This window comes from Rhea americana, unplaced genomic scaffold (assembly GCF_003343005.1).
Source record: "Rhea americana isolate MKP2758 unplaced genomic scaffold, rheAme1 scaffold_126, whole genome shotgun sequence".
In the NCBI taxonomy this organism is placed as follows: Eukaryota; Metazoa; Chordata; class Aves; order Rheiformes; family Rheidae; genus Rhea; species Rhea americana.
In genome coordinates this window covers 2,328,676-2,343,417 of record NW_028185328.1, presented here as the reverse complement: position 1 = coordinate 2,343,417, position 14,742 = coordinate 2,328,676, and the positions used below count along the sequence as shown (strand labels likewise).

At 38.3% G+C, this 14,742-nt stretch overlaps 1 long non-coding RNA gene across 4 annotated transcripts in view; it reads right to left on the bottom strand.

Annotated features, from left to right (window-relative positions):
- LOC146600192 (uncharacterized) overlaps positions 1–14,742 on the bottom strand; it is a 292,996-nt gene that overhangs the window by 224,894 nt on the left and 53,360 nt on the right. For all 4 annotated transcript variants that reach the window (XR_014898337.1, XR_014898336.1, XR_014898335.1 and 1 more), the window contains exon 2: positions 8,955–9,014. This is a non-coding gene — a long non-coding RNA (uncharacterized LOC146600192). The remainder of the gene's footprint in view (positions 1–8,954; positions 9,015–14,742) is intronic.

Below are 14,742 nucleotides of genomic sequence, written 5' to 3'. Positions count from 1 at the left end.
TCCCTAAGAACATTTCCTGTAGTTGTTACTACCTGCTTTTAGTTCACCTAAGGCAGTATTAATAAGTTAAAAAAGAAAAAAAGAAAGAAAAGAAGGAGGCTTGCTGCTTTCTCATATTTCATGAGTAAGTATCTTGTATAAATAAAAAGATTCTAGAGGCAACTAATGACTACACCGACATCCGCTTACAACTCTCTCCTTAGAATAGAAAAAGGCCAAAAGCAAAGCCCCAGATTCAAAACCACTTAAACTTCAGTTATTCTATTTTTAGTCTTTGTATTATGTTGTGACTTAAATCTGAATCTTCCCAAAAGGAAGATCTAGATTTGAGTTTATTTCATTTTATTTTCTCATAACATTTTCCTTCATGATTTCATGTATTATCCCCTTCAGAAATTTAGGTGGCATGGATTCTTTATATATATTTACAACAGTCTATAAAAATGCAGCATCCTAAACCTTTGATTCCTTAGGATGCACTTTTTTTTTTTTTTTTTTTTTTTTTTTGGTGGGGTGGTGGGGAGGGTGGGGAATTCAGTGTGCAGGACAAGTGCCTGAAAACAAAGCAGTTTAATTTGAGGGAGATGGAACCAGAAGACACACAGAAATGGTTCTGTAAGCAGACAGGCTAGTTCATTTGATTTTTCCAAAGCTGTAAGAAGGGAATTCTGTGTCATGTTCATACCAAAGATATGTGAAGTTTCCTTAGGCATAGCTCAGACATCTTATTTTGGGGGTTTCTTTTCTGGCCTAGTGAGCACTCTGCACAGGTCCACAGATTCCCTCCTTATTTTTGTCATTGGCAAGACTTCAAGAAACATCTTTTGTTAGGAAATTATGCTAAAAAAAGGGGGGGGGGGACTTTCAGTTAAATCATATTTCTTTTTTTTTAAAAAATCACTCAGTTATTTGATTGTCGAAGTACTAGTTAATATGGTAAGATTTTATCTAAAGGCTAAACTTTATAATTCTGGAATATATACAGACGAGCATGCTTTGACCATACAGGTTTCAAAGCCTAAGCCTAAACCTCTTTGTTAAGGTTTACATGTATTCCTACAACATGCCAATCTGCAACCTTAACATCCACATTACTGGATGTTAGGAATAAGCACTCTAAATGAGAAATGAGATTTTGTAACTGTGGTCTTTCTCAATTCTGCATTCCAGAAGAATGTGATCTAAATGTATAACTACAAGTTTGACCATGATGTAAAATTCCTAATAACTACATAATGAAAAAGTAAAGATACCTTTTTCAAAATGACAGTACATTCTTCTCATTACCCTCTAAGATATCAATATTCAGATAGACATGGACTCCATTATGCGATGCAGATTGTTTAGAGGTGTATGTTTTTTTCAGAGAATTGGGGAGGTTTTATATCCAAGCAGACAGCAGATGTAGGGAGGGTCCCTTTACTGTCTGAATACAAAATCAGGCAGCTAGCTTAATTTAATGATTTACAATACTACAGAATGACTCTGAGGATCTGGAAAACTTAAACAACTCATGATTCCAAGGAAATACTATGAACACTCTAACTGGAGAACGAAAACAGCACTGAATCTAACTTTCCTATACCAAGAAAGGGCAAGTGCAAGCTATCCCTCACCTGCTGCTGCCTTTCAGCTAATGCTGTTTACCCATAAACAAAGCTTGGGAGGCTGAACAGTGACCTGTTCCACTGAAGTGAAGTAATGGGATTACCTTTAAACCACTGATGGTCAGTGCACACCACATCTAACTGTCCCCTCAAAAGTCCACAGGCAGATCTCTAATCCACAAGAAGAGACAAAGATGGATGTGTGCATTACTATGAAAATCTGTGCAACTCCCCTCCTCAGAAACCTAGCTGGAAAAACATTTTGGAAAAGCCTGGGATGAAGGAGGTTTACTTCCCTGGATCATTCTAAAATCTATCCAGGGTTTTCACTTTACAGAGCTGCCTCTGCACACATCTCTCCTCAGATTCACCAATCATAATGAAGAACCTTGAGAGGATAAAGATTTTAAAAATTAATTGCAAAACAATCAAAAAAATGTTATTTTTCAAACTTCCAGCACTTGTTTCAGTAAAAATCTATTTTTTCCCAGAATCAATTTTTAGTCACCTCAGAATTAACTGAAGACTCTCTGTTGCAGTATACTGTCTCAGCAAGGCAATGAGGTGACCTCTGAAATGGAGAGTCTCCAGTTGAGGAGAGATTACCAGGGAGCCAAACAGTTTGTTGGTCTCCAGAATTTCAAAGGGGGCTAAAGCATACATTGAGATACCTTGTTTTATGTTTATGCATCAGCCACGCATTTGAGGCTGAAATACTGTGTTTTAATCACATAACAATCAAACTATAAGAAAATAACGTAGAGGAGAACTCTTGGAAACAGGTACTGAGATCTTGGCGTAGCCTCATCTCATAAAGAACATTTAAATGTCTCTATAAACACTATTGTAAAGATACTTTAATTCAGAGGAAGGAACAAGTTTCTGATCACTGAAATTCAGCAAATGACCATAGTTCAGGTTATTCAAAAAAGTAAAAGAGAATTCCTTATGTAATTTAAATACTCTAAGAGTGATTGAGTAGCAAGCAGTCTTACTATTTTGTTGTCTTCCTCAATATTGGTTTCTTGCTAGAAAAATACATGCTTTCAGCTGCCCGTCTCTCAGCAGAGCCTCTGCCTACTTTCTAGGGTCCTTCTGCCCGCCTTACTATGTGCCTTCTGAAGGCAAAGGGACATACATAATCCTCACAATCCCATTAGTATCAATAAGAATGATACAGGTTTGATTCAAAGCCACAAGACGGAAAGCTAAAATGGGCTGGGAACTGTTTTTTGGGGGTCAGAATGGTCTGTGTCATCTTTGTATTACTGAAATGTGCTGCTGCCATGTAAACGGCCCAGCTCACACTGCTGCTGGACTCTCACTGTCTCTCATTTTGCTGTCTGCTGTTTTATTTGCTGGCACAGGATGAAGAGGGGGTGGTTTTTTAGAGACCTGAGTTGCTGATAACACTGAGTTATGCAGTGCTGCTATTTCACTATTGCAAAACTTAGGTTGGTCTTGACAGGAAAAGTTGCAAAATTAACCAAGCACGTGAAGGTGTTCAGTGGCACGACCACAATATAACCATATAGACATTTAAATCAGCACTTACAGGAAAAGAGATGTCTACCTGTAGAAAGCAAGAAGGAGATAGATAAAGAAAAGGAAGAAAGAGAGAGAAAAGGAAGGGAGGAAGAGAGGAAGGAAGGAAGAGAGGGAGGGAGGGAGAGAGGGAGGGAGAAAGAGAATTTCAGACTACTGATCAGTGCAAGGAACATCCACTTAACTTTGTGGGACACAGTACTGTTTTGAAAAGAAAATCTCATAGTATGGGATGGAGGATTCGCCTCTCCCTTTTACTACTACTCTTTTGTCAACCCAAGTTCTTCTAACACAGAGAACTGCAGCACCCAACTGCCACCTCCATTTAAAAGAGATGACAGCATAGAAATCTGCCCAAGAGCAGCGAAAAAGTCACTGCCCTGAGCTAAGCAATTTATCCACTGAAGAAATTTAACTTTCCCCAGACAAATACCAGAGATAACTACAGACCACTGTTTTAATCTGCTCAGATACCTGAATACTAACATCTGGACAGCATTATTATTATTTATTCTTTCCACTGAAGGTAAACTAACTCACTGCCACAAAAGAGAGGACTTGCTACCAAATTTTGTCCTATCTGGCAAAACCAAGTGTCATCTGCAACGCATCTTCCAGATGTTGGAGGATGATCTGTACTCAAGAAGAAGAAAATCACAATGAGTTCAAGGAAAGTTTCTTCTTGGCTTCCAACCTGGTAGTCAATACAGCTACATATAGATGTGCAAGAACCATGGTGGTTAAATACCTTCTTCTGAATCTCAAAGACTCTATCAGCAGTCTGTTTCTTGTCCCCAATTTTCCTCAGTCCCAGTGGACAGGAACGTTCCCCTTTTCACAGTAAAGGTGCCAGATCATGGACTCTGGCAAATCAACACAAATCACTGGCCACATGATTCAAAGATACGCTTTGATGGACACCATTTCAACATCCTGCAGCTGCACTCCTAAAACTCCAGCTGAATGAGGAGATGCGTTGTGCCAGAATGTTGACTGAAGAGACCAATACTTTTGCATTCAATTTCAAAAATGGTAATGGAGAAAGATAGAACACTTCCTCTCCCACTCTTATTTTTTATAAAGAAAAAGAGAGCAACTGGCCTTGCACTGCTAGTTTTAGTGGAAAATTTGCTGAAAAATATGCATATGTGCATATGCATGCAGGTAAACATAAAAACACACACACACAATCCTGAACTTTGTGTTGGCAGCTGGACTGCTGTAACCCATGTCCCCTGAGCTGCAATCAGCTATGAAGGACCAGGAAAAAGTTTCAATGTAATAATTAACTAGACCAGTGGGCTATTATTCGTGGCAGGTAGAGCAGCAATAGTGCAGGCTGCGATGCTGGTCGCTTCTCCCTCTAGAACACTGCTGGATGCCTGCAATCAAACTCAGAGAGAGAGAAAAGAAACAGAAAACCTAATGGCAGCATAAGCAACAAGCCACATTTTCCCTTATCTGACTTTACATGTAAGGAAGGTATTTGTAGGAGCAGAAATTTTCTGTTTAGCTTGACGTTGAAAGAATGTGACAAATTCCAATATCACCATTTATCAAATATATATGCATAGTTATTGGTAAGATTAATCAGGTTATTGATAGCAGCTATAGACAACTATTTTCTGTACAGTAGCAAGTAAACAACTTTAATGGCAGCTGGCAAGTGTCAACGTTGATTGGTGCAGCCATAGTATTAGTACTGGAGCAGATGGTTAAAGTGCATCCATTTAGTTTAAAAACTAAACCATGAATATCCCTGTGGCCAATTAGAAAAAATTCAAATTCATCATGGTTGTTCCCTCTCTTTTGGTGCTCTTACCCTGCAGTCCCCAGGAAGTGCTGGAACAAAAGCCAAACTAACAAAGAAAACAGAGTAAAGTATTTCATAACTGTTACTGCAATCTCCTCAAAGAGTACTTTCAAATTCTTTTAAAGCAATGCATCAAAGGCGAACATACCACAATACCCACTGCATTACTCTCGGTACTACCTCAGTCAACACTGTGCAGAGAGGCAAAATACTACTGCCTGGACTTCAGCTTTGGGAAACCATATTCTCTCCTTCCTTCTCTAGCTTTTAATGATTCAATTTCATCAGCCACAGCAGGGAAAAAAAAAAAAAAAAAAGCTGCAGTTTTATTTTTTGTTTTCCAACAAAAGCATTTGGGGCTTATTTAAGAAGACCTTGAAAGAAACTATTTACCAAAAAAGCAAATTCTTTCTTTCAGTAAACTCACTTCCCCTCTGAAAGGCTTTGCTCTGTGTGTGGATTATTCATTTACTTTAATTATTTTGAAGTGCCTCTGTTTGAGAGGGTAGGAGCTAAGTATCCACAATACCGAAGTAGGTCCTAGAACTCGTTGTTATAAACAAAATGTTCTACAGTGGCCTGAATCTGCACAAGTAGTAAACTTGAGGGTTTCAGAAGTCTTTTTTCACAAGGAGTACTTCTGGAGAGCCTGAAAGCTATGGGACCCAGTCTCAAGAGCACATATTATTGGACTTACTTTTATGGACAGGTCATTTCATTTTAGTCATGGTCACAGATATAAAACCTTTTCTCCCATCTTGTAGGAAGACAAAAATGTTGCTCTTGTTTCAGTGTAGAAAGCAAAGTTTCACTTGGAAGAGGCTGGTACCAACTACAGCAACTGAGCAGAACTGGACACGATGGCCAAGTGATATAGAAGAATACAGAATGCCAGAACAGCATACACAGCTAGGCATGTAAGCAAAAATAAATAGCAGTCTTTCCTAATCTCTGTACTACCTCTCACTCACGCACATGCACACATCCTCCCCATCCACACATATGCACAAATACAGGAATACTTATATTGTTGCTCTTTGTTAAATATTTTCAGCCCAGACATCTTTCTGGTTAATAGGTACATACACCAGAAACAACAGGAAGAAAACAAGCCAAAAGGCCCCTAAGAAAACTCTAGATGGAAGAATCTGGATACAGTTATATGCACTCATTCACAAAGGGAGGAAGAGGAACCAAGACTGGAGGAAATGCACAGGATTGAACTATTATCTCATGTTATATGCAGCAGATTCCAAACAAGAGTCCAAAAACAAACAACCAATATTTGATTCCCAAGCCATATTTCAGAGCCACCCTTTCTGCCATGACAGTATGTACACTCAAAACAAAACTCCAGCAGCTAACCATTCTCACCTTGGAGGAATTTTAGTTCTCAATCTCATGAAAAAAAGCTGACTTCTAAACATTTCACTGTATTTATCAAAGCTTCTGTAATAGTGTTCCAAATTAAAAACAAAAATGCAATAAACCCCCTTAAAAAACAAAGGAGAAACCTTTTCAAATGAAGAGTTTCTACCACCCATTCCTTCAAAAAATATGGAAGGTGTGATGTAGGCATCTGGAAAATCTGAAGCCAACTTCTTGGGAAATCTCATTTCATAAGTCTCCCCACTTTCGATTTGCATTCCTGTTCTTTGCGCATACTCCCATATAAATGTATAGGTCCTCTGCACTGTTGCCCATAGTTACATCCAACAGCTACAGGTAAGCCTACAACAATGTAGAGATAAAAGAGAGTGGAGGTAAAAATAATAGTACGGAGGAAAGTAGGAGAACAATTCTGCAGTTACTCATATGGGGGCAGGTTTCGCTCAGTTGGTTAGCGTGTGGTGCTGCTAATGCCAAGGTCACAGGTTCAGCCCCCGTATGGGCTACGCTGAGGATTGGCCTAGATGATCTCCAGAGGTCCCTTCCAACCTTACCATTCTATGATTCTATGATATGTAGCTCATGGTTATATCTTAGGAATAGTAGCTTGAAAGCACAAGTTGTTGAGGTTTGATTTAAAAATCTCTGTCAGTGTTGACATTCAGGTGAAAGTACTGCTGCTGGCTCCAGAACAATTTGCATATCTTATCACTAAATAAAATGTCTGAGGTGAGCATCAGTCTGATGAAATTCTAAACAAGAGTCCACAAAAGCGCACACGTCTTTCTGTTAGATTTTTGTCCTGTTCACTCCTCTATAATAAATTATATGATCATCTTATTGTAGCTGTGGGCTTAACTGTGCATGTAAAAAGGAAAATGCTAACAGCCAATTCTTTTTCACGCTTTACAGTTAAGAATTCGACAAATTGTGGATTTTGTGAATAACAAAAAGGCTTATTTTGTTACCATCCACCTCCTTTTTAATTGCCACACAAGTGGTAGAAAATGCTATGTATGGATGTATTTCTTTTTTACATACTTTCCAATGCTAAATACAAACAAATAAATAAAACTACACCTCTTATATTGCACAGACTAATATATGTGCTTAACTTTCTGTCCTGTAATCAATCTCATCTACTTCAACAGGACCACTCAAATTGCTGCCAGGGAAATACAAGTGTAAGTCTTTGCAGAAGTACGGCCTGAACTGCCAACAGCATTATTTGAACAATTAAATGCCTAGGCCTGCAACGGCTCAGTTTTGCTGAGTGTTGCCTTGCGTTGGGGAATTTACCTATCACCAAATCCTTCCAGTAACATATTATCTTCACTTCCTTCCTCTACCAGTTACCACCTTTACCTACCACTCCTTTCTCACTCATCAGATACAATTCTCCCTTTCCACACACACCCCTTCAGTTGCTATGTGCAGAAGGAGACAGGAGATGCATTTCACTCCTTTTTATGCTTCTGTGCAGTGAAGCGGGATGAAAACATGGTCTGGCCCTTATACTAACTAGCATAGTAATAAACAGTTCACATGTGGATTAACACTGCAGGATGCACAACTTAACAATTTCACCAACTTCATTTTCTAACCTAAGTTGTTCTGAATTGTTCACATGGCAGTCTCTCAGATCTGCCACTAAAAATTACTTGGCTGGTAAATTCTATGGACAATCTTTAATCTGTATGCTGTTTACTGGAGTTCACAATAATCAGCTGCTAATCAAAACATACACAGATTGGACATCCAATTCACCTAGTTCTGTCTCCTGATGAGTAGCTTAGCATTTGGTTTCTTCTGTAAATACCTATGAATGCTATATGAAAAATTACTCTGTACATTCTTTAGTTTTTGACTAAATTCCATGGCTTCCACAGACACTGCCTGTAAATTAACTCTGTCAAAAAAATAAAAAATAAATAAAATAACATACCAGGAAAACCAAGTCAATCCCTTAAAAGTTCAAATGACTATTTGTCACAAACATTTCACCTCTACTAATGAACTGCAAAAATGAATGATAGAAAATGCAAAACTGTATTATGTTTAGCAGTTAACATTTTAATAAGGAGGAGATTAGCAATTTTTAATACCTCTAGTGCTTTGTTATATACAGTAGCACAATAACAGAATATTTTAATTGCTAATTATTTAGACCTCATTCAGTTCTCACTCAGGCAAAACTCCCATTGAGGTACTCTTGCCTGAGAAAAGAGCTACAGGATTTGTCTTACTGTGATTTGAAAAAAACTTTAGATATCATAAAAACTATCAAGTTATAGAGACAAAAATCATTAAATCCTTAGCAATATTAAACCCTACTCAAAGTCCCACTGATTCTTAACACCGACATGTTTATATTAAGTATAATAGATCATTGCAGTTTACAAATTGTAACTTACCCGTATAATTTATGCCCTGATGTGCTGGTGCTCTTAAAGAAGTCTAGCAATGCTTTGAGCCTTCCAGTCCTATGCCTGCTTTTTTACTGTGGGAAATCTCAGTTCAAATGTGATAAGGAAAGAGCATTTCCAAACAATTATGGTATCAATAGCTTTAGAAATCCCCCAAATATATCTGATTTTTACCTTTTGACTTCGGACTCCAAAAGGGTTAAGAGCAGCTCCTAATACTTCTTTTTTATGCTGCTGTAACAAAAAGAAATGCTTATGTTTAGAGATCTGCACACACAACACCTCAGGTTTTCATAACAGTCAAATAACTAGGCATTCAGTGGGGAAAGTGGGTGGAATACTGTATATATATAAACATTATCTATCTAAAGGAAGACAAAACAAAGTCCTACGCATTCACATTTAGTACACAGGTGATGAGCAAATAAACAAAATACACTAGTACCCAAAATGTCACATTATCTGCATGCTTTAGAGAGAAAAGTTGCACAACTGAACACCAGTTTAGTTGGGAGTCATTCGTATTGACTTTGGCTTAAAAGAACCCCTCCTTTTTTCCATTACAGGGCAGTTTCTTTCCTATTGGGGCAAAAAAAAAATAGCTGTCACAACCAAATTTTCAACCCTTATGTTTGACATTCAAATGCATTTATAGGAAAAGGTATAGTTACACTCTTTAAAGTCAAGACTGTAAAGTCTTTTTTTTTAATGAAGAATTGTATATAATTTCTTTTCCTCTCTTAGCGATAAATGACTTTATGACTAAAATGTTGAAAAAAAATCTCTCTCTAGGCTGCTTTTTGAAAAACGAATGAAAAGCAGACTTAGTACCATATAACACTAATAACCAAAATGTTCAAAACTGGCTGCCAAAGACCTGAAGGAAAGAAGTAGTATTTTGAAGTCATAAATTAGAGTTGGGCATCTGCTTCCATCCGTTTGGAATACAGATTAGGGACCAAAGCTCCAAAATTTGCACTTCCTGCCGTGAGAGGTTCAGTTCAGCCACAACTCTCAAATCCACTCCAGCCAGGTGTCTTGCTTCCTCACAGGATCAGCTAGAGCCTTTCATTCCCCTCAAGTGCTGAGCTTTCCACCCAGGAACCCAAGTCCCAATCTAACAGCCAGCTCAGGTATGGCAGGATTGGCTAACTAAGCCTACTGGTATTCTTTAATCTTTCACTGGTGAGGGATGTTCACAGCCAGCAACAGAGGCATTTTAATCATTGGTATTTTGACTCCTTTGCTATATTGCAGAACTGATTTGATTATATTTATTCGCTACAGAACTGTTTCCTCGTAGCTCAGGTGCTTTGTTATCTGTTCGTCTGTAAAGAGATTCGTGATCTGGTATGGGTTAAAAGTAATCTGTTAACAGGAAAGAACTGCTCTTTACAGCAACTCCACTTATTTGGAAGGAAGGGACACACCGTGTAGCTATCTCACATAAAGAAGATACAACAACAGTAGGCTTCTGGCTCATCATTTCCAAAGTTGACTTCCCACCAGGTTTCTGTACATGTCAGAGACGCTTCTGTTTCCTTCTTAGTGCCACATTCACTATTTCTTTGCATGTCTGCAGCCTTCCTCTTGTCTTCTGGGGGCTTTCTACCTCTGCTAATAACAAGCCAGCAGTGCCCCAAGATGCGCATTTGCAGAAATTTCCCTATGGAAATCCCTCAGCCTATTTGGGTCAGTTCTGAATGCACACAGCACAGTGTGTTAGACGGTGGCTTCCATCGTTGTTTCCACAGAGAAAGATTTATTTTGCCTGAACTAAGGTTAGGTAGTTTGTGCTTTAGCTTTCATAAGGTCTGCAGTTGCCTAAATAGATGCACTGGATGGTAGCTGTTAGCATTTTCCAACATTACACAACCATGATCTGGAATAGTCTGTCAGCTCTGTGCAGACAATGAATAAAGCAAAACAGAATGCTCAGAGTATTGAGTAATGAGGATAGGATTTTGACCTTTAAATGCTGTTAGATGTATTGCATGAAGATATGTTTGACTTAGGTGATACTATTAGATATGAAATCGTGCTGTTTGCCTAATGTCTAACTCATCTAACAACTAAAACACGCTATATTTGCTGGCAAACTGTGTATTGCAGCCTGAGTTGGCTTGAATAGCCCTGCACTTGATTGGTTGAGGAAGAGAGGGTGAAACTGTAAGAAGAAAAAAAGTGGGGAAAAGCACAGGAAATTTATCTCCATGTGAATGAAAATTCTATCTCAGACTGTCATTGATCAGTCAGACCCAGTGTGGTGCTTCAATATTATCTCCTCAAAATCCTCAAAGTACTAAATCTAAGTCCAAACTCCCAGTTTCTCTTCTCCAGTCTACTGATATCTGAAATTTTGTACAACCACACACGATGTACATAGCTATCCTTCTGTCAGTTATGGTTATTGCCAGAAAATGCTACACAAAAGTCTGTATAACTATTACAGTTACTTTTTTCTTTTTCATTAATTATCTTTTCCATACTTTTGAATGTCTGTATTTAATTAATAGTAACCTTTCTGCCACACACTTTTTAAATTTTGTGACTTAAATTAATGAAGTTTTATTCTTGGGATATAAACCATTTGAGATGGTCATTTGTTGGACCAAGTCACCTGCTAAAGCCACCAAATCCAAAATTACAGGGCATCCTTTTGGTTTTCAATTCCAACCTCCACTTTTACATTTAGTTGTTCCAATTGGGTCAACAGCTTATTGGGGATTCAAATTATACCATGCAAATCCCTCAAAATCTGATGTATCCAGAGGACATTAAATGAAGTGAAAACCATGCCCACAACTCAGGAAAGTCACTTCTGGCTCACTTTTGTACATAGCAAAAGCAAGTATTTTACAACATGGGTTCACAATAGGCTTACTGACCTTAAAATCTTAAAACATATCACAGCCTTCACTCAAGCATGAGATAGACCATGGAAATTTCCTAAACAAATATGTTTTCAAGGATGAACTAGATTAGTTAAACTTATTAACCCTATTTTATAAAGTATCAAACCAGAGTAAGATCTACCACAAAAATAAGAAGCATATAGAAATCCAAAATTTGAACAGTGCTAGATTAAAAATGTCTCTTTTGCTACGCGACTTGCTAGTAGAATAACAACAGCACACTGAACTGCTGTTCAAAAGCAAACATGAAAGATCTATAGATACTTTTTCATTTCTTTATGTTAATGCCTTATAAGCTGCAAGGCCTTTTGACTTTTGCTACTAATGAAAAAAAAATGTATGCAGTGAACTACCATCAGATCAAATGAAACTGAGATAAACACATTCAGCTCAAGAATGTCCATGCTATTTACATTTTCTCTCAAGTTTATGGAGCTTTCACCATGAATAACATGGAAAGAGAGGAGAAGAAATATTATAGAATGGTAACTGTGAGGATCTCCTCTTTTTAAAACTCTATAGTCGAAGAACAAAATTCAAAGAATAAGATAAATTTTTTGAGCATCACTCTATTTCAGTTCCACCCAGAGTCATCATACATGCAAACTAACCTCTATGGTAGCAAGTGGATGAAAGGAACCACTGTTGATTAATGCTAAGAATATAGGAGCCAAAATAATTTTAGACAATGATTCACTGTGAGACTGCTGGTAAATCTCTTGGTCTCTTCAGCTTCAATCAACCTGGCATGAACACTGGGTAAAGTATGTGCTTAGCAAAATTGACAAAGCATCGCAGCAATGCTCTTGTTTTAAAAAAGATTTGTGTGTGAATTTAATGCTCATGAAAAAGGCTAATCTGGCAAGCTTTGAGTTTGAAATCCTCTCATTTCCGGACAGTACTTCTAGCAGCAGAACAAAACTACTCACGCAGGCTCACCACTACGCTGCAGCCTTGAACTGAAGGACCCGGCCGAGCGGCTGCAGCATAACGCAGAACAGGTTCTGCGGTCAGTTCAGCCTCTTTCATGGGACTTAAAACCACAGATCAATTTCTACTGACTGTAGTGATCTATTTTGTGATCTGGACATCTGTCCCTGAGATCTAGACTTGAGAACTCTTTAACTGATTGGTTCAAGAGTCAAGCTCATCAATCTGAGGAAAAATAAAAAAAAAAAGAAAAAAAAATCAAGTGACTAGTGTTAAACTACCATGATAAAGATAGCATCTGGAGAATTTTTACAAGAAGAGTGCCAAAGACAGACCATTGACCTATCTGCAAGGATAAGATGATGAACTACTGGCTATGAATTGGTTTGTTTACAGAAAAGAAAGCCTCATACGTTTACAGAAAAAATTTAAAGCAACAATAGTCAGTGTTACAAGCCCATTCTTAGCACGCGAAGACATCTGTGATAGAGCAATTTAAACTCCYCGTGCACTTCTACATTCTATTTGAAAAGGGCTATTTGACCGTATTTATCCACATGAGAGAGTTGTGTTAACTGTCTGGACCAAAAGTAGAAGGACTTTCGAAGGCAACAGTTACATGATGGAGACAGGGAACATGCGTAGAACTATCTACTAGGTTTACCTCCTGTTAACTTTATGTACTGTAACTTTAATTAAACAGACAATGTTGCCTGGAACATGAGAGGCAAAAGGCATTTTTAACATTAGAGGTACTAGGAACTAGCATGTATATTTCTTGAAAAGGAAATACCAAAGCACAGAGCGAATTAAAATATGCCATGGTAACAGATAAAGACTTCAACTGTCAACAAAATCAGGCTATTAATTCTCACGTAAACAGTCTTTCTAAATCTTCGAGTTTTAATATACAGTCCAAAGATCACTCTCACGTTCAGCAGCTTTTGTCTTTTAATGCCAATCATTTCAACTGACTTCTCTCACTAGCCCGTGCTCTCTCTCTCTCACCTTTGGGAAAGATGAGCGAAAATATCAAATGATATCTTACTCTGCCAAGACCAAAGGAACAGTTAAACATTCAAAAAAATTAGGCAATGACTTTTCCCAAGCCAAGGAGGGAACGTGATTAACAGTGAGGTGGATCATTGCCTGGTGGGAGGGGGAACCTGAACCCAAATCTCTTTTTCGTGTTCTGATTCAGTCTACGTTTAGCACTAGCCTATGTAAACAGCAACCGAAAATTACTGGATGGACAATATAAAATTATTTTGCTGCCAGTCATACTCCTTCTCAAGAGACATCTATTCAGACTTGACGGGAAACTGGAACTATTCGGTCTGTTCATGACCACTGAAAGCAAAGATGCCCTGACTGATCCACCCGGACCGAACCACCACCTTTCACAGGATGCAATCTCGCAGCAACCAGTTCTGAAGGTACCTGTGTGAGAAATACGCCCTGCCACTGGTCTCTCTGCACCAATGCAAATGACAGACACTTCCGACTGCAGAGCTGTCAGCTTCGAACCTTTCACCAGAATGTAATTCATGTTATAAGAAAAGGGGATACAACGTGCCCGTTACCTTATCTTTTTCCCTTCAAATTTCTATCCTATTTCTGAAATAGAGCAAGACTAAAACCTTTCTTTAGACTGCGATCAACGAGATGTCACTCTGTAACAAGCACAGGCTCTGCTCTTGCTGGTCACTGGCATCACAAAATCACAAAGGTGCTGCTCTCGTCCTCAAAATCATTACCACCTTTAAACACGAATTCCCTAAAAGCGCTTCCGAGCCTAGTGTGGGGGAAAGTGGAGGTGAAGAGAGAGAGGACAACTCTCCTTGCTCTCCAGAGACCATGTTCCCCTACAGCTCTTTGGTACTGTGCAACACTTAACTCCTTGAAGCCTTTTCTCTTAGTCGCTCTCCCTTGGCAGCAAATTCTTCAAACTTGAAAACCAGGACACAAGCCAAGTAAATAAAAAAAAATAAATAAATAAAGCTCAATGTCTATAAAAAGTACACAGACTAACCTGCTTAATTATTAACAGGTAAACACAACAAATTCTGAATTATTTACTTAATCTTTTCAGCTACAAACCTCAGACTTTTAGAGCA